The sequence below is a fragment of the Denticeps clupeoides genome, chromosome 8, assembly GCF_900700375.1.
Source record: "Denticeps clupeoides chromosome 8, fDenClu1.1, whole genome shotgun sequence".
NCBI classification, from domain to species: Eukaryota; Metazoa; Chordata; class Actinopteri; order Clupeiformes; family Denticipitidae; genus Denticeps; species Denticeps clupeoides.
Window position 1 is genome coordinate 16,518,099 of NC_041714.1, and position 20,901 is coordinate 16,538,999.

Sequence of the window (20,901 nt, forward strand, 5' to 3'; positions counted from 1 at the left end):
CTCAGCCTGTCAGTGCTCAGCAGAGTGAGTCGACGCGACTCGATATCAGTGTTTGGAAACAAGAGAAAGGGAGAAAGAGAGATGTTCCGTTACCCGAAACCACGAAGAGGCTCCATTGGGGGGAAACCGGATTCATTCTTTACTCCTGCATATAAGATGTGCGTCAATCTAATCCTGAGAGACCAAAATCTCATAATAGCAGAAGCAGCTTCAGATTGTCAACAAGATGTTCAAGCCTCTGTTTGAAAATATGAATTTTTATATCATCTTCAATTAATCATGGGTCTGTAGGGATTCCTTCATGCCACACTCCACAGGTTGAAAATTATGATTTATCACACATTCATGTGCTTAAAGAAATCAGAAACTGCCATGCAAGAAAGTCCCACTAGATGGAGCCATGTGCAAACAAATTGTTTTAGAACAAAGTACTTAATCATTGACAAAAATACTGTATTTAATTTAATAATCTTTATTTTATGTTTTGCCTTGTCAGACTCTAACTGATGCCTCACAGATGCATGTGTGTACTTAGCACATGAATTTAGCATTCAGGAAGCATAAGACCTGCTTCTGTGCTATATAGATTGTTTTGCTTTATCTTGACCTTTTACAACAAAAAAAAAATCCATAATTTGTACAGTATCCACACACCCTTATTTATTTACATTGAGCAATTCTCCTTCCAAGGTTTTATCTGATGCCCGCATCAGATTCAATATACTGATGTTGGCCTACAAAGTAAAACATGGGATATCACCATCCTGCCTCACAACCCTTATTAAACGCTCACATTCTCCGACCCTCCAGTACTGCTCGCCTGGTCCTTCTACCGCTAAAGGTACGAGGAAGACACTCTTTTAGACTCTTCTCTGTTGTGGCCCCAGGTGGTGGAATGAACTTCCCATCTTTCTTGTAAACTGACACATAAGTAAAACTACACCAGAATGCACAGAATGATTGTAGTTATGCTTGTGGTTCTAGCAAACCAGAACTGATTACTTTTACTGGGGGTAACATGAAAACACATTGTAAGTCGCTCTGGATAAGGGTGTAAATGCTATTCACACAACATGCCTGATAAACATTGGGGTAGAAATGACAGCAGAGGTTGCCCTCTGAGGACTGTTGAGAGGAAAAAAAAAGAACAGATTTAATGGTTGTGATTAGAGGAACACATTATTACATGAACATCGCAAAATGACGATGAACCAATTAGTACTGAGATTAGAAACGAGGACCATTTGCTGTCTGATTTTGCCACATGCTTGTAAAGCGCTCTCGTTCAGAATTAAAATTACCTGCAATAAAATTCCTCTGCAAATCAGAACAGATTGAGTCGAACAATGATGACTGAGGGTGAGTAACGTAGTGCGCAGGTAAACAGTAATTATTGCTTTGTTGTACGCCAACAAAAAAACACTTTGTACAAATTGAGTTTCCTTTTAGGCTTTTATTACCAACGCACCACGAGCTATTAGTGCTCATTCAGAGCACATCTGCCTAAAAAAAAAAAAAACCCACTTGTGTGAGGCTGCGATGCTGATCGTTCGTTCTCCAGCATGGGCGAGGTTCTAACGAGGTGGGCGATATCGACCGGGTCCTCTGGGTCGCCACAGTCCATCTCAGCTGCGGCTCTTAACGCAAACAACTACAGAAGCCACCTCTTATTGTCAGTGCTGATGTATTATACTGCTCCATTTACTCCGCATCCCATGGGTGTGCACAATCAGGCAGAGCAGATTTGCGGACAGATTGGGGGCTGTGAAAAATCTAATAACGTTGACATGATTTGCCCAGATCTGAAAGGTCTGGCCGGAAGTCTGCATAGTTATTGACAGACTCATTGCTTTGATTGAGCTACGTACCAAACCCAACCACCTACTCACCTACCTACGCCGGTCTGATCAATCTGAATGATTGATCTGAATGAATATTGGTTTGTTTACTGAGTCATTTATTGCTAAATATCGGCATACCTGTGGATTGTTGCCCTGCTTTGAATTGATGGATGGATATGTGTATGAAAAGATTAGTATGGATTATCCGGGATGGCCTTTGAAAACATTTTGACTGCATGATAATTGCAACAAAAGTGAACCGCAACTGCGTTTAGCCAACAGAGACTGACTGGGAAATTTGGTGGGTGGTATCGTGTATTTGTGCTTATGAAATGAAAATATAGTCTAGAGTACTTTATTAATGAACCCAGTCCACTAATAATTCAAATCAAAACACTCACTGGGGTGGCATGAAGTTGCGGCTCCTCCCATGGAAACACCAAGGCCAGTGCGCCTGCTCAGCAGGTTGCCGGTTCAAATCCCGAGCCGCCAAGGTGCCACTGAGGTGTTACTGAGCAAAAGGAGAGAAAGGAGAGAACTGAGAAAGTGAAAGAACAGACATGTTTGATTAGAGATATAGAGGTAATGGCATTTTCATTAGTCTACGGAGAACTAAATAAAGAATCACGAATACATGAAGCAAGCTGCTGAAGGAAATAACGACTTGAATTTGGAAACTGCATCCTGTATGTAACTGGTACAAATCACCATCACATGTTTTATTAAGGTTGCTCCTGCATAATTAACTATAATTGATAATTGAGATGTTTTATGTGCTCAGCTGTCTGCCTGAGCATCGCCTCCAGGACCACCCTGGGTTGCATGGTTTGGTCAGGGTAGACGTGGAGCTGAATGCATGCATAAATTAACGTGGCACTGTGGGCGGTGGATATTCAGGCGTAAGTGGGGTTATTGTTGCACTAAACCCACCACCGCGTTAGAGAAAAGGCGGCCTGAGCGAATCGGGCTTGGTCGGGAGAGAAGGTCAATCGATCCCCTGCTCTCCCTTTCCTGTGCAGATGAATGTGCTCTCATGCTGACAGGTTCGTAACTTCGCTTTGGGCTTCCTCGCCCCTGCAGGCTTATTGGACTATTATGGGTGTTTATTTTGAGGGGGCGGGGCCATATGGATTGCCTATCCCACATGACTGAGATTTGTGGGAGTGTCACAAAGATGTGTGGGTCAAGATGCAGAGACATTAAAGCATCTTGACATCTCTACACACACACATTGGGGAAAAGGCTGGTGTCCGTTACTTTATGTGTCCTGTTGGATTCTTTGTATTCATAACTTCAGAGCTCAAAAATCAATTGCAAGTTATTGCGGTGGCATCCCACCACCTCTCATTATAGAGATATTATGTGGCGACATTGTCATAAATTCCGATGGGTTTCCAGGGAAACGCAGTTTGTGTCCTGTCTGTATCTCTCTGACAATCAATGCATGAACAATGCATGGATTTAGTGCATCCTTGCTGTTATGTATGCATTAAAAAAATAATAAAGAAGTGTTGAAGTGCGGAGTCCATTGGAAAAATGCTGCAAATCCTGAGGATTTCAGATTATAGTAATTACAGATTAATGCATAACTACAATAGTTTAAAAGAACAAAAATGATTAAAAATACACTGGGGGGGGGTGGGGGGGGGATAATACACGTGTTTGTGTCTGTGTCGATGGTGAGAATATGCATATGTCTGGGCAAAAAAAAACATTTTGCAATGACTGCATGACCACTTTCTATGTGAAGTACTTTTCCAATCGGCCAAACGTGTGTGTAAATTCTACAATACGTGGGATTCTGTGTTATGTGTGCAAGGACAGATTTTTTATTACAAACAGTGAGCAAAAAAAGCTTCTCAATAATCAAAGCAAGGAAAAGACAAAACAGAACACACAGAATGGGCCAAGGATGAGAACAAACTAAAGGTGTAAAAAGACACATAACTAAAGGTGTAAAAAGATGACAAAGGCCTCTTTAGTCTTATCTATTGGCACAAGACTCTGAAAAGAATGGGGTGGTAGTAGCCCAGTGGGTAATACACTCGCCTATCAACCAGAAGGCCCAGGTTGCTACTAAATGGCATAAATGTAAAAGAGATTAACTCTGTGTAGCTCAAAAATAATCTACTCAAATGAAACACATACAGAGAATGAACAAATGCATAAAAGCTTCAAACATATTAAAGAATTAAAAGAAGCTTTATACTGGGTGGTAGTAGCTTAGTGGGTAACACACTCACCTATGAAGCAGAAGACCACAAAGTCATAGGTTCAAACCCCAACACCAAATCGAGTTCCAGAGCAATTAAGGACCTCACATCAATGATATTCTGACCAGGGGTGACCTGTCCCAAACAACTCTAAGGGACTCAAGAATTGTAAACCATCTCTACTGTGGCTGGCTTGACAGTCATTCACTCTGTGCATACTTTTAAATTTTATTTATGGATTCAGAAACTCGTTAACTTTGCAAAATTATTAGAACTAATCTACCTTTCATCATTCATCTAATTATCATGTTTGGAGTGTATCATAAATTTAGGCCATGTTTGGTAACATTCGGTCTGAAGTTAAATGCTGTGTGTGTGTGAAAAAAACTCTCACCAACACAAGCCCAAAGGCGGGACCTTGGTCTTTTGCCTTTGCTTCAACGTTCTCCGTGGTTCACCACTCGACCTGCCTCAGCTTAATTCGTCACTGACAACTGCCCTCACAGAGCACATTAAGTCTCTTGATATCCAACGATATCGCTTTCCTTGCATGAAAACTGCCAATTTCCTTGCCAATAACTGCTGATTCTGATTTGTTGCGTCTCATCTGTCAGTCTTAATCCAGAGTTTACATCAGGGTTCGTAGTTTCCTTTTACACCATCCTGCCCGTCTCAAGTTTGAACCTGATATTTAATTAAAGGTTATATTACGGATCATTATTAGGTGTAAATGTGAGTGAGAATGAAACAGTGTTTATTTTCTTTTTTTTTTTTTCATATATTTTCAGTCTTCCTTGTTTATGGTGTTGTAGTGATAGATTCGTCTGTTCAATAAAACTCCAAAAAGGTATTTCCTGCATTTAAATAAGGTCACTACACTGGAAAAGATCTCATTTGTTCTTTTACTAGTAATAGTGAACAATTTTGGGGATTCTCTAGTTATTTGCGTATTACTTTTATTATTAATTTGTACCACAAGACCAACTCACTGGATGAATAGCCAATTGCTGGTAAAAAAAAAAGAAGCATGCAGCAACAGAAAGATGCCATACCTGAGGTTTCGGAATAGTTTTTTTCAATCAAACATACACTTTGAAGGAAGGGGCTCATAATGTCTCCAGTTGCCCCCACTACATCATTTTAGCAGTTTGGCCCTCTATGTGCAGACCTGTGGCGGCAAGAGAAAACAGCCAGTGCACTGTAGTATTTAAAGCTGATTTTGTATGTGAGCTTCACTGATGCATGTTACAACCAAGTTTTATGGAACATCAGGAGGAAATTAGGACAGAACGCATTTACCCAGAGCTCTCAGACATCTGCGCATCAGGGCGTTCTATGCGAAGTATTAAAAGGGATGGCTCCATTATTCTTCTGGATCATTGACTGATTATTAATGATCACTTATTGTAGTGGGGTGGTAGTAGCCTAGTGGGTATCACACTCACCTATGAAGACCCAGGTTCAAACCCCACTTACTACCATTGTGTCCCTGAGCAAGACACTTAACCCTAAATTGCTCCAGGGAGACTGTCCCTGTAACTACTGATTGTAAGTCGCTCTGGATAAGGGCGTCTGATAAATGCTTTAAATGTAAATGTTATTGACTTAATTTGAATTCTTTATTATGATCAGCTGGACCTGATGTATGTAACTCCAGATTCTTGCAATAGGTGCGCCTCACCACTTCTTGCACTGACATAAACAGAATCGAGATAGAAAAAAAAAGCCCCAACAGAAAACCAAATTTCTGCTGTTATGACATGATGGTTTCGTTCTCATGTGAACATAAAAATCATCTTCATCATCAGGGCTGTGTCAAGGCACCTCAACACCAGAGAACAAACTCGATTAATTTTGTCTTTATTTTATTCAAAAACTGCTTTCGATTAAAATCTTGTCACATGTCAATGCGCTAATTAATGCCAACAGGCTATCATTGGTTTTTACAGCCTATGATTGATGCAGCACTTAATTGATGACAGAATCAGATATTGTGCTTCTGTCTCAATCGAGCTTTCTGCTTTCCCTTCGATATATATTTAGCCTCCGACACTGAACCCACATGGTCTGCCTGGTTTGTGTTCAACAACGCGGACCCCTAAGGCAAATGGTATAGCAGCACAGTTACTGTTTCATTTTCAAAGGTCATAGCTGCATAATTGCTTGTTCTGAAAAGCATAAATTCTTTTTATGAAAACAAACAAAAGCAAACTCGATGTCATCTGGTAAGTCAGCAGGGGAGGGTATGCGTGTTGTGCAGGGGTGTTTTAGATGGAATGGCTGCTCTCAGAAAAAAAAAAAAAAAATTAAAGCTGCCCGCTGGATTGCTATTCTCAGACTGCCTGCTGTGTGGGCACAGACTGACTGCTAATGGCGCACCTTGCAATCTGCATACCTCTGAACGCCCTGCCCGTTTCTCTTCAAAAGGCAGCGATGGGGCCACACAGGCCACGTTCACACACCGGCTGAAATACATCATCTGAAAGAACAAAATACCATTTCTGTACCACTAGGAGCGTTTGAATGTGAAAGAGGGCACTTTTGGAACAGAAAAGTGCTGAAAAAATGAACTGTGAGAATCCTTCATCAGCCCACAAGCCCTGAAGTCCATGTGCAAAATGTATGGAATCTACTGTACAATGTAACATTTTGGAAATAAGGAGACAGTTTGATAAATGATACAAAAAAGAGCAACGAGGACCTTAAAAAGGAAGCTGTGACAAATGGAATTGTTGATGTGTGGATACTGAGAACAGATGGTGAGAAGAGAAGGTTTCCTTCAGAGAGAACAGTGTCCTAGGCATTCAGATTCTTCCTTCTTTTGCATGTCGGAAAACAGGTCCCTGCAGCTCTTCCAGAGGCTCCAAGTTATTTAGCTGCTTGTCTTCCACACAAAACATCCTACATTGGCACCGGATAAATTCTTTCTCTGTCATGCACCATGACATTTTTCCTCAAAGAATCCAGAAACAAAACAAAAAAAAAAAAAGAAAGAAATGTAGCAACATTTACAATACAGGCTTACTAGTTATACATGAAGAAAGTGAAGTGATTGTCACTTGTGATACACAGCAGCACAGCACACAGTGCACACAGTGAAATTTGTCCCCTGCATTTAACCCATCACCCTTGGTGAGCAGTTAGCCAACCCATTCTTTCATGCAATCATTTTCTGACATCCAAAAGATAAACTCCAAGCAAAGCCTGTAGCCATGAATGACATTTCTCACAAACAGTACTTCCTCATTCTGGATGATTTAAAACTTCTTTTGCCAATCCATGACATGCTTAGATGTGGCGCAGCTTCAATCTCCTCCCTTTACCCACAATTTCCCCCCTTCTCTGCACTCCTAATTCCCCATATTCACAGGCTACATCAGTGTGTAACTTGATCTTGTCACAGCCGTTTGGCATGGCGAGGCAGGTGATCTGAAATGATGCAGGTGATCTAAAATGACTTGACGATGAAGAAGGACTCATTCACACGATGTCACAGAGGTTTAATCTGTGATGAACAGGACAGGGGAGACATGTAACAATGACCCGACGGTGAACAGACACAAACAGGGCAGCTTTATACCATCAGACACAGGTGAACATGATCAGGAAACCTAACACAGTACAAACGTGTAACCCCTTCTGGACCGAATCATGACAGACCTCTGCTGTAGATATCTTGGGACCACACAAACTACCAACACCAAAATAACACATTATCAACACTTTAATTCAAGCCTTGTGATGGGTGAACTAGTGAAGGTGACATCAGTGCCACATGCCACGTGTGGGCCAGCATATCCATTTTGTGCAAAGAAACATTATGAACAAAATTATTTAAATGACATTATCTAGCATGCAGAGTAATGCAAGTCGTGAATGAGAATGTCTATTCGGATACCAAAATGAATCGCAGATGTGTGTGGATTCGTAATTCATGTGCAGCGCCATCATGATTTACTCCCTGGGTGACATTTCATCACAACGACTCGCATTCAAACTCACCAGGGCTCGGAAGTGAGGGTAGCATGCTGCCGTCTCGGTGCGGCTGTTTGACCACGCAAGCTGGTGTGGAGGTGAAGGGTGGTGTCCTGGTGGAGCGGGGAGAGCAGGTGGAGGCGTCGACAAGCGAGGAGCGCTAAAATATTGCTGCCCCAATGAGTGCGGCCCTAATGACGGCCATTAGCCTGCCGCGCGAGGCCTAAAACACTCTGACGCCCGTAATGAGCCTCCTGCCTATGGCCGAGCTGTATGAATGATGTCATTAATGACCCTGAGCAATACAGAGGTAATTATAAATGGAATCCGAAGGCTATATAGATGTTGAAGATGTTATGGCGATGCTCCACTAAATGGATCAGTGGGCAGGTGTTGTGAAAAAAATGGAAATAGCTTCAGCCCTGATTGCTGCATCAATATCGCAGTCATTGCTAAATGAAATGATAATGAATCTGAAAAGGGAGGTCGGAAATGGATGTTTGCTAAAGTGGCAGTAGCCCGTAACCTGAACCATCCAAATGAAACCCGTTTCAGGACACATTTACATTACATTTTCAGTATTTATCAGACGCCCTTATCCAGAGAGACTTACAATCAGTAGTTACAGGGACAGTCCCACCCTGGAGCAACTTAGGGTTAAGTGTCTTGCTCAGGGACACAATGGTAGTAAGTGGGATTTGAACCTGGGTCTTCTGGTTCACAGGCGAGTGTGTTACCCACTAGGCTACTAACACAATTTTTAACCACAATGCCGCTAACCACAATGCTACGCGCTACATTCTCAGGATCTATGTGAATAAATCACGAAATAATTCAGCGGTAGTTGCCACAATCTTGAAGAAGAGATGCGAACTATCCATTCCGTTGGTTTGTGATTATTTCTGTCACACAGAACACGATCAAATGATGTCTTGATAAACAGACTTTAAGATCGGTGGAGTCAGGTGATCACCTTCCTCAACCCTCAATACCGACATAAAACTACACCGGTCAACACAAGATGTGCTCGTGCAAGTCATCAGGATGTCTTTAAACTTACCCTAGTAATATTGTTATTACTATTGCATTGGCCTGTACCCCCCCCCGCCCCCAAAAAAGTACTTATCTCAAATAGGAAAGAGCATCCAATTAGCGATCCTTAGACGAGAAGAGGAAAGGATTATGAGCATGCATCAAGGCAACAGCGCCATAGCTAGCATTCGGGTGTATAATGGCTTCCTGAAAGAGTCGCGCCGCTTACAGGGCACACTTCAAACCCTTATCAGCAGCTCCAGAGGAGACTTAGCCCCTTCTTTATTTGCTATCTGCAACTTTCTGGTGGACACCCCCTACGCGGCCCAAAATCTCTGCCATCAGTAATCAGCTCTTAGAGGCGTCAGCGCAGGATGATAAGGGCGCCGGGAATCCGCGTGTGATCCCTCGTTCCGACACGTGTAATCCAGCATTTAAATCATGGCCTTCTGCTGGGCGCCGGTAATTGATTTTCGGCTCTGTCGTAATGTTGCGCGGCCGGTTATTAGCGGTTCCTGACAGGCCCCGCAGTAAAACATGATGCAGCAAATGCCGGGCGCAGCACGCTTAGCTGGAGCCGTGGCGCCGCGGCCCGAGGCTCAGAGCCGCAACACGTGCAAGCGAGTTGTTTAATAACTTTTTTTTTTTTTTTTGCATTTGCCAGCAGTGCATTGCGCCGCATATTAAAGAGCCGGAGCCGAATAATGTCTCTGGCTTTCCCTGCACAGTGGGGATGCTAATGGGTGACAACTGATGCGACGGGACGCCACCTTCACCTACTTGCGAAGTTCACTTGCAGAATAATACTGAAAATGTAGAAATTCTTTGCATCAAACCTTTTCGAAACTGTCTGGGGGTGTCAAACTGTGGGAACAACTACTTTTGCCCACTTTTCTAAATCTTTTCATACATTATTTCACGTTCTGACAATAATTGGACTTTTTTTCACATTTAAATATGTTTGTAACACGGCACATTATTAGAATTTGAATTATTTAGCGGTAAACGGCGGCCTTTGGTTCACTGCGGTCGACTGATACCCATTTGAACGGCTTACGTGCCGTGGCAGCCTGGCTGATGAGGATGGGAATTGTGGCCTGCTTTGTATGCAAGCTGCTTTAATGGGGTCGTCCCCAGGGCCAGAGACCTTTGTCTTGCGAAGAGTCTCTGTCCCGCTGTCAGGCCCACCGCCCACAGGTAGCTAAATGTTTTGTTCATAATTCATCTGATGTGACACTCGACATTTAATTAAATCGGCCGCTTCCACAAACAGCGTTGCCGATGCGACAATTGCACTCGGTGTTCGGATCACTGGGCCACTTCCAAAGTTACACTACAAACCAGTTGCAATTATTTTTTGAAATCAAAGAATCTTTTTTTTTGTGTGTCAGGGGATGTTAACAAAACATTTTTCACTGAAAATAATATCTTTAAAAAATTGATGCAAATTTTTATGTGGCATGTTGCATGATAGTGTTGGTATTGGTATTGGGCTCAAAGTGGTGGAATGCTGCAGCCAAACACGTACACACACACACACACACACACACACACATGATTGCTGGTTGAGAGAGTGAGATTTTAATTAAGATTGCAGCAGATGCTCTGCTGTTCGTGTTGAAGCAGCCATGTGTCTGTGTTTCTTCACTCGCCACCCCCTTCCCCTCACCTTCGCATTCTCTTACGGTTTGCCAGAGGGGGGGGGGGGGGGATCTGGTAAGGATATGCGATTATGTTCGTTTTCCACTAAGTAAATTAGGCAGCTGCTACAGTTGCAACAGGTTCCGACCTCGACGCATTTTCTCTGTGACATTTGTACCATTTCTATTCCTCTGTTATCAGTCCGCTTGGCTTGGGAAGCCATTCTGAGGAGCTCATACTGAGCTAAGCAACACACCGTTACACCTCTGTCCTCAACCTCCCAGGCCCTCGAGCCTTTCATTCCCATGGCCGCCTTTGAAATAACTGCTATTATTTTAGAACGCTGGATTGTTTAATACAGCGCAATTTTCATGGAATGAAATGGTTACTGGTGAGGAGACAATAGCCATGTAACCCGAGGGCCGTCTGCTCCCACGTTTGTTGCCAAGAACTAAAACAAAGTTCCAAAAGTTGCGGCATCTCCCTGGAAACTCCTGGATGAAGACCCGCTGCCCGTATCACCACAGGACGGGGCAGTAGGAGCTGTAAAGGACGTGGCAGTGAGAGAGCGGAGGCAGCGCCGCACAGCCTCCAGGGTGAGCTGCTTTAGCTGCTGCACCACAGTGGCGGGTGATAACGCGGCGGATTGTTCCGGCGCCAGGCAGCAGAGGAAAAGCGTGGGAGTCCTATCACCCTCTACTCAGGCCAAGGTTCAAGAGCCAGGCAAATAATCTGTTTACTGCAGGGAGGAAGCTGACGGGTCCTATCAGGATTAGCAGGTGTTTATTTGTGGGGTTGCGGGATGAGGGGGTGGGGGTTCGGATACAGAGACAAAATGCCTCCATAGGCCGACAGCGTCTTTGATCAGGGTGGCATAATGGCAGGGTATGGGCCAGTTTCGGAAGGGGGAGGTTTTGGGCCTTAAGTGTTTTTTTTTTTTTTTTTTTTCACTTTCTTGAGTTCTTAACGTGCCATGATGTGAAAGTGCAAACAAATACAAAAGTTTCACAATGAACAGCCAAAGAGTTGAAACAACTCAAGCTCCTGTCTGCTATTCGGAACAATGAAAAATGCAGGACTTGCTACTGACCAACTAAACTAACCTGAGCTAGATGACAGTTTGGTGTCCCGCAGCACCTGAAAATTGCTAAAGATGACTTTGAAGTGCTGCCAAAAAAATATAAAACAAATGAATAGACCCAACCACAACCTTGCTTTCACGTAGGCATGAAATGGTGGCAGTGGTGGCCTAGCGGTTAAGGAAACGGCCCCGTAATCAGAAGGTTGCCGGTTTGAATCCCGATCCACTGAGGTGCCGCTGAGCAAAGCACCGTCCCCACACACTGCTCCCCTAGTGCCTGTCATGGCTGCCCACTGCTCACTCAGGGTGATGGGTTAAATGCAGAGGACAAATTTCACTGTGTGCTGTGCTGCTGTGTATCACATGTGACAATCATTTCACTTTAACTTTATGTAAAAAGTGTGTATAGTTAGGTGATGTTCTACCAGGTTACACAACATTTATGACATTAACAGGACACCCTTATCCAGAGTGACAGTCCAGCTGGAGACGCTCTGGCTTAAGATTCTTGCTCAGATAGTATGTGAGATTTGAACCTGTGACTTGGTGGCCTTCTGCATAATTGGCAAGTGTCCCTGGACGTATGCTCCCCCGTGTTCCCTGTGGCTGGCTGTGGTTTTGTGTCCCTGTCTCTTTTAGGTTGACTTCATGGGAGGAGTTGAGGCCTACCAGCTCCACCTACCATCTGCCTATTGGTCACCTCCACCTACACTACTCACAATAAGTTCAGGATATTGTTATTTACGTGATTGCTTTTCCTATTAGCTCTGAATTTTAATGAAAAAAGTAAAAGTTCCCTTTGATATTACTAATAATGTATGAGAAGAAACACCATTTTCATTAGTTTAAAATGTATTACCTCAAAAATGTAGACAAAAACAGGGATAGCCCCAAATGACAAAAATTGTCAGTAGTGGGGGTTTCCACCATTGGCCGCAATGACAGTTTGACAGCGATGTCTCATGCTCCTCACTAGGCTCATGATGTTGTTCTGAGGCAATGCGTTCCACTCTTCCACAAGCGCTACACGAAGTTCTGCCAGGTCACATGGGAGTGGGGTACAATCATTCAGTCTCCGGTTCAACTGGTCCCAGACGTGCTATATGGGGTTCAGGTCAGCGGAAATTGATGGCCGTACCATATGAGGCACTCCAACTTCCTGAAGTCGAGCTGTGACCATTCTGCCACAATGTGGTGGAGCATTATCATTCATGAACAGAAAGTTGGGGGTGTGCTGGTGGAACTGGGGGGTGATGGTTCTATGATGTCGCTAAGGTAAGAACGTGCAGTGACTGGGCCATGTACAATAACACAATCTGTTTTCTCTGACTGGAGTTTCCTCCAGGGTACCATGTTAACCTCAGTGTATCTCTCACCTCGCCTTCTCCAGCAATGCTGACGACCATCATTTCTGTGCAAGGTGACCACTGCTGCATTGTTCACATGGTCACGTTCCCACTGCAAATGTTCACGGCAGCGCCTTGGTGTCACCTGCAATGTTCGTCTGGCTTTCAAGCCAGAGCTGTGGATGGCATGTCTGGAAACCCTAGTACCCTCGCATCTCATAAATGGGCCTGCAGCTGTGTGGCGGTTGCATAACAATGTCTGAGTTAATAGGCAAACGGTGATGTCCTAGGGGTATTAGGAGTGTGGAGAATGGAGGGAAATGGCGGAGATGGACACTGCAGTACAACTGGAAGTATTTTAACAGGAGAGGGTTTGAATCATTCAGAACGAAGAAGTACGTTGTGAGAGCTGTCAATCATGCGTAAAGGCTCCTCCATGTTGAAAACATTTTCTTCTGGGTGGTTGTTCCTCCTCCCCAACATACTTAAAACAAGCAAGCAAACACTTTCGTTTTAATTTTTTTCAAATCCAATGGACATATGTGATGTGAATAGACCACATTTAATATGATCAATTTGGCTATGATCAGTTGTGGCTTTTCAAAAATAAAAGCATATACTGTGGGTACGGAAAGTACTCAGACCCCCTAAATTATATTATGGCGTGCTGTGTGTTTAGTAACGAGGAAAAAGTAAACTTTGATTTTACCAAATGGCTGCAGTATAACATAGAGTGAAAAATCTAAGGGGGTCTGAATACTTTCCGTACCCACTGTAGATGTAAATCTGATCTTAATGTTTTTGCCAAGCACAATGAAGTCGTCAGTAAGGTGGGCAGCCAGACATAAAAATGTCTAACGCTCGCCTTCACCATGACAATGGAAGGTTCAGGAGCATGCTGTCAGTATCTCCGAGATGCTGGGCGTGATGTTTTGTTGTCGGAAGACATGCCACCCGCACCTCTTAAAACGGAAACATCATCCCTGTCTCTCTCCGACCTGGTGGGGTTGGATGCGCCCCTTATTTTATGGATATGTTTTTATGCATCTGTGCACATCACAATCGAGACAAAAGTGAATTATCCCAGAAGAAGAGGTTTAAGAGAATTGTATCGTATGGGTTTTTAATTATTATTTTTTTTTGCTCACTGTCTCAGCTCCCGTTGCCGGTCCTCATTACGACTGCTGGTCTGGACACAGGCAGAGGGATTCGGGCCGACCGATGCGGTCCCTGGGGTAATTGCAGTTTTCAGCAGCTCGCGCAACCTCGGCTGCAATTACAAGTCAAATTGCCAGCGTCGCTCTGAGAGCATGCATACAGACTTGAGGACAAGTGGTAGCTTCTCGGATGGAGTGGCTGTCAGTAGCACACACACACACACACACACACACAATACCCCATTGTTTGAACTGCTCATGCATGAAATACCAGAAACTCAAAACCCCCCACTTCAGCAGACGTACGAGCGCTTTTTAATTATGTTCTAGAAGAGGGCTGTCTCATCGAGAACCTATGAAGCACGTTTCTGACCTCAGGGCCTGCAATAACAGGCGAAATAAGAGCCTTTTTTAATTACGTTTTGGTCTTGTAACGTTTCATTACTCGGCTGTACACGCAGCAGAATCCGCAAAGATGCCACGGAGACGTGCCGCTGCTAATTAGCCCGGGGAACAAATTGCCTTCAAGTTGCACATACTCCACGCGCAGCGTTTTAGCTCCACTTTAAACATCCGCCACTGTAGCGCAACTTTAAACCGCCATCATTATCGTCAAATGCTGATGCTTTGAAGCTCACAGCGGGCAAAGTGAAACACGGAACACGTATGTTTTCTCTTAAATGGACTCTTTTAAAGCATTTGCAGTAGGAGTGTGGATGCAAATGCAAAAAAAAGGGGTTTAATTGCTCACACTTTTTCAAAAGCATAATTCTGATGATTAAAACGTGCTTAGAAGCAGAAAATACTGCTGATGGATTACTGTGGTCTGATTACATAAAGAGATGCTGAAAGCTTTTTTTGAGCTATCATGACTGACTGTCTTAGTCCAATGCATCACCAAGTAAAAAAAAAGAAAAAAAGTCAATGTCATATTTCTGCACCCTCCAAATCCATTGGTAACGTCTCCATGGGGCACAGGCTCCAAACACCTTTTCAGGATTTCAAAAATGCCCCCATGCTGGCAATGGGAAACGGCCTCGGCGAGATGTATGAAACTAATTGTTTCTTCATACTGCAGACGCGTGTCCCTGGCAGCTCTTCTGAATCCCAATCAACCCAGAGCCGGGGAAACAATCCCTGTCTGCCTCAACACATTCACCATGTGGATCCTGGAAACAACAGCACCTGTCAAGGATCCATGCAAATCTGTGGGAATGGGGAAAAGCAATGGCTTCCCATGTGTGAGACGAAATGGCAGCGCACTGATTAAAAGTCGTGGCTCTGGTTGCTGTGAGGAGTGTGTTGATATTCGAGGGCCAGGGAATGATATTTATCTGGGAAATGAAGCAGAAGTCTGGTGTGGCAGTGTGGGTATTTGGCCACCAGGGGCCACTGTTTCCTGTCTCAGCCAAATTGACTGAAACCTGCGCATCCTCCTGGAGCAGAAGGAAAACCATTCAACCTCTGCCTTCCCTGGGTTTGTTGACATTGAGACATTAGGTTGTTACTGGAAGTAGGAAGAACCAAACAGGATCATGGCTTTACCAGCATCAGAGAAATCCATTAGTGAGGGGATCTCACTTGATGTTTGTTTGAGCTTCTTGCCTAAGCCATGGTGCCTCTTCCAGATGATTTACAGAGTGAATGAGTGATTTCAGGAGCTGAGCGTGTGTGCAATAGAGGACAGCTGAGGGTTAGCAAGAGCATTTCCCTGCCCACTCCACAATGATTTCTTGTTTATCCTGGACATGTGCAGGAGGCAATGGATCGTGGGGTGGACCTGAGTTCAGTACTTGGTGGTGACAGGGAAGGAGACCTCAGGCATGTTAACAAGGCTTTCATACCGTCAGTTCTCTGTTATTCGATGTGAAAGACTTAATTTCAAAGAAAGCAGTGGAAAAATTCGAACAAAAGCTTTGAGTGGCCCCAACTGTGAGTCCACTTCATTTCAATTAGGCCATGTCAGCCTCTTATAAAGCCACAAATGGCTTATTCCTGGAAAAAAGGGACAAGGGAACTAGAGAGTTGGCTGAAGTAGAGAGAGAATTAGCCACCCAAACACTCAGCTGGGTATGTGCAGGTCAGCTAATCACAGCCTGATTACATTGGGATGGTCGCCGTGGCCCTCGTGAGGAGGTCTGTCAGTGCATAGGACTAAGCTCTTTTTTTATTTTATTTAAACCTAGTCTTGGTTCTGCTTGTACTGCTCTTCTGATTATGCATGGAGCTTTAACTGAAGCTGACTAGACATTAATTAATTAACTAATTAATTAATAAAAAAAAAAAAAAAAATCAATATGCACATAGCACAAGGCAATATAATTAATAATAACCAGTTGCTATAAGCTAAAACACTGTATTTGAAAAAAATTAAATAAATAAAAAATAATTATTATAACACACAAATCGATTTAATAATAAAATAAATTATTATGGGTCTGATTATTTGATTATGGGTCCTTTTCTATGCCTGCTAGGCCACCACTGCCCCTGTGTACCCCACAGGAGCCCCAGTACCCCAGATTTAAGTGAACACATGCTAAGTGAATGTATGTAATAGTCTTAAATAAAACAACCGTGTTTCTGTATGAATATGGATGAGGAGCTGTCTCTGGTGCTGACGTGCGGGTCTGCACAGCATAACAGTATCTCTGGATTCGTTGATGGCTTCTTAGATATGTTTAAACAAAATCATCAAAAATCATGTCAACACAGAGTTCATGCACTGTTTAAAGATAGAAAGAATTAATTTGCACTTCTTGTGTGTTATGCCGAATAACAAAGGCTCTACATAGATCTAAAATTATAGAGAGCACAAAGGATAGCTAGTGAGAAGAAATAAAGAGATGTATTTAAAAATGCCTTTCATTTGAAACCTATGTGTGTGTGTGGTTTATTTAATAAGTGACTATTAAATTGAGTTTCCATACTCACATCACCACCATTAAGTTTGTTCCATCATAGCTTTTTGCAAGAAATAGAAGCAAAGGGGTTATTATCAGGATTTGCATGTTCAAAAAAGCACATCTGTACATAGTATTTTGAGTATAGTTGTTTTTGTCTGTCTCAGTTCTATTTTGAGTCTAGTCTAGTCTCAGTTCTGTCTCAGTTCTATTTTGAGTCTAGTCTAGTTTAGTTTCAGCTGTCTTTTTAGTCTTTATTAGTCTTAGTCACATCCAGACTCATTTTAGTCTAGTCAGGTTTCTGTTGACTAAATCTGAACATTTTAGTCATATCTTGGTCATATCTTTAGTAATTCAATTCTATTGAACCCCGTCAATATAATACAAGTACCTAGTAGAACAGACAAAAACAAGAATACTCTAAATCCATTCCAGACACAGAAGCCACTGTGATTTTCTTTTCCACTTAATTGTAAAGAAAGTGCATCCAATGATCGCTTCCCAACCATCGGCTAAACCATCACAAGTATCTTGAAATCTAATTAATGCTGCGACTGCAGATGTCTGGATGGGAGGTAGAGGAAACAGAAACCATAAAACAGCAATGCGATTAAATGAGAGGACATCACGTCTCGTCTCATTTTTGTCAACAAAAATGAGGAGACATTTTTTATTTGACTTTTTATTTTGAAAACCATGTTTAGTCTTGTTTTTATTTGTCAACATATTTTGTTATAGTTATCTTCACATGACCCGCATTTAAGTCTCGTCTTCGTTGATGAAGATAATTTGTTGATGCAATCCCACTCAAAAACGAATCAATGATGCAATTAATAATAGCAGCAGCCACAAAGCTGCTTTTCTCAAGAGGCTATATTATAATGGTTAACAACAGTAGCAACATTAGCATATTAGCAGAATTATTGCACTGGACTAAGCAGTTTCGAAATATTGAGCATTGAGGAACCCATTTCTCAGTACAGTAACTACTTATTGAAATTTCTTGGAAATTTTCTTTTTCTTTTGGCTCGCACACCTGACATCTGTTTCTGGATGCAAGGTGGAAAATAAATAAAAATGGAGCGAATTTGATTTGATCTGATCTGAAATGTCACTATGTAATTAAATAGTAATATGGAGTTTACAGAGGTGTGTTTCATTGACTTCTCTCTGGTTTGAATTCAGAGGACTGTTCATCAATTGACAGTGTTGATTTCTCACTGCTATTGCAGTTTTTTTTTTTTTTTTTTTTTTTTTTTACTCCTCTTCTTTGTCTCGCCTACAGTCATCTGTCATCTCACAGTGCTTTACACTGACTGTCAAAATGCACAACAGGAAGCAAGCATATTTGTTATTTATTTATTTGTGTTTTGACTTTATTCGTGTTTACTTTTCACTTCTGAGTGACATTGGAAATTTTGCAGATATTTCCTTGCTGCTATATAAAATATGCATGTGTAGGAGTTTGGTTCGGTAGTGGCTGTGGTCTACCAGCACTTCATGATCTCCACTGAATATAAGTTATAGGTAATGTCTTAATTTCTTTTATTTCGCCATACCATGCTTTTTGTCTCGTAGGATAACAAAAATCTACCTGTCTTGCCAGATGGAGACACTTCAACAAATTTTTATGCAAATACTGGCTGCAGACGTGTCTTGAGGTCATCCTGTCTCTTTCTCTTGTCTGAGTGGGAAGATTTATTTTTTTAGTTTCAGACCACTCCTACGTTTACTGGTGCCTGGTGGTTGTCACTGCTGCCTTAATCTTGCAGAATATCATGAATATGTGGTGATAGTAGCCTTGCCTATAAACCAAGATTCTCAGAGTCGATGTCTCTGATCTTCTGGATGAAACAAATTAGTTTGGTGAGCTTGATGAGCCTACTCCTCCTGAATCTTCATAAGGGTTGTGTGTGTGTGTGTGTGTGTGTGTGTGTGAAAACTGTTTCTTTTTCAGACAATGTGGAACCAATGTGTCTCACTTTTCCATTCTCACCTGCTGCCTTTGGCAAGCTAAATATCTGAGGTTTGAAAGACCAGAATATTTACACCTTAGCTGACACCAGATGTGGGGAAAGATTGAGCAGACATATTTTTTTTGGCTTCCTCCTGCCCCCAAGCAACATAAACTTTCATCTGACTCAACAGACTTATTCTATATAGTATAGTGAAGGTAAGATATGGATTGGTTATGGATCCAATCCAATGCACTTTGGCTTCGTCTGTGCTCCTGAAGTGTAGTAGATAGCTTCACAGATCCTCTGAAGAATGAGGAACGATTGATGAATTTTTGGGAAGCTTTTTTGGCCTTGCCACAGCCTCTCACAGTGTGGTTAAATCCCCAGTTGGAAATGCTCATGGCACTGGAGGACGGTGTCATCAGCCGCTAAAGACTGATGCCCATGAACCGTTTACTGTGCTTCACTACTAGCTGCTGCATTTTTATCCATGCTTGCTTAAGGGTTTTCTCCCTCGGCATCCCACTTCGAGTGCCAGGCCCATCTGAGCCTGCAGACGATAGTTAGCCTTGTATGCTAAGCTCTGCAGGAAGTCCTGCTGAAGCCCTAGTAAAACCCTCCCAAGCTGCTAGGTACCATGCAGACATGGGGCAGCCCCTCTCCGCTCTGTAAAGCAGCATGCTTGTACCCCGTCCAGACATCCTGGGGTCTACTTTAAGGTCCAGATTAACCCTGAGGAGTAGTCTTTATTAAAAGGCTACGAGCACCATCCCATGTGCCTGAATGTGAAGATTTATCGCAGCACATGGTCCACATTCAACTTCATTGCCAGCTACTGACTGTGCTGAAGGAATTAAAAGAAATATTGCATCTGTTATCCATACAGATGGCACTGAAGACACTGGTAACTGTTTAAACTAATGCTAAATGCAATGCGAGATGCTTAGGTAACCCCTTTTTACCCCAGTGTTATAATCTACACTATCTATAGTTACACTCATGTAGCCTAAACAACTGTGGAAGACGATCTTATAAATAAAAAAATTCTGAATCCTGCTGATCATCAAAACTTAAACGATTCAGAAAGAAAGTTAAGTGATGCACAGCAGCACAGCACACGGTTCACACAGTGAAATTTGTCCTCTGCATTTAACCCATCACCCTGAGTGAGCAGTGGGCAGCCATGGTGTGTGAACAGTGCTTTTGCTCAGTGGCACCTTAGTGGCACCTTGCTGGATCAGGATTCGAACCAGCAACCTTCTGATTACGGGGCCGCTTCCTTAACCACTAGGCCACCACTGCCCCCAGTAGGTGCTAGAAATTTGGTGGCCTGTCATGACTGCCCACTGCTCATCAAGGGTGATGGGTTAAATGCAGAGGACAAAAGATTAATTAGGGGTGGTAGTAGCCTAGTGGGTAACACACTCGCCTATGAACCAGAAGACCCAGGTTCAAATTCCACTTACTACCATTGTGTACCTGAGCAAGACAATGACCTGACGGCGAACAGACACGAACAGGATAGTTTTATACAATTATATAAATAGACAGCAGGCGAACACGATCAGGGAACAGGACAAACATGAAACTCCGGTCCGGATTCCGGATCCGGAGTCAACCCCTGTCGGTCCGGATCATGATAAAATGTAATTATAAAACATTATTGATAATCCACCACACAGCTGCAGTTATAACTGGTGTAACTGATGTATAGACTTAAAACCTAACATTTTTTTTTTTTTTTCAAAATGTAA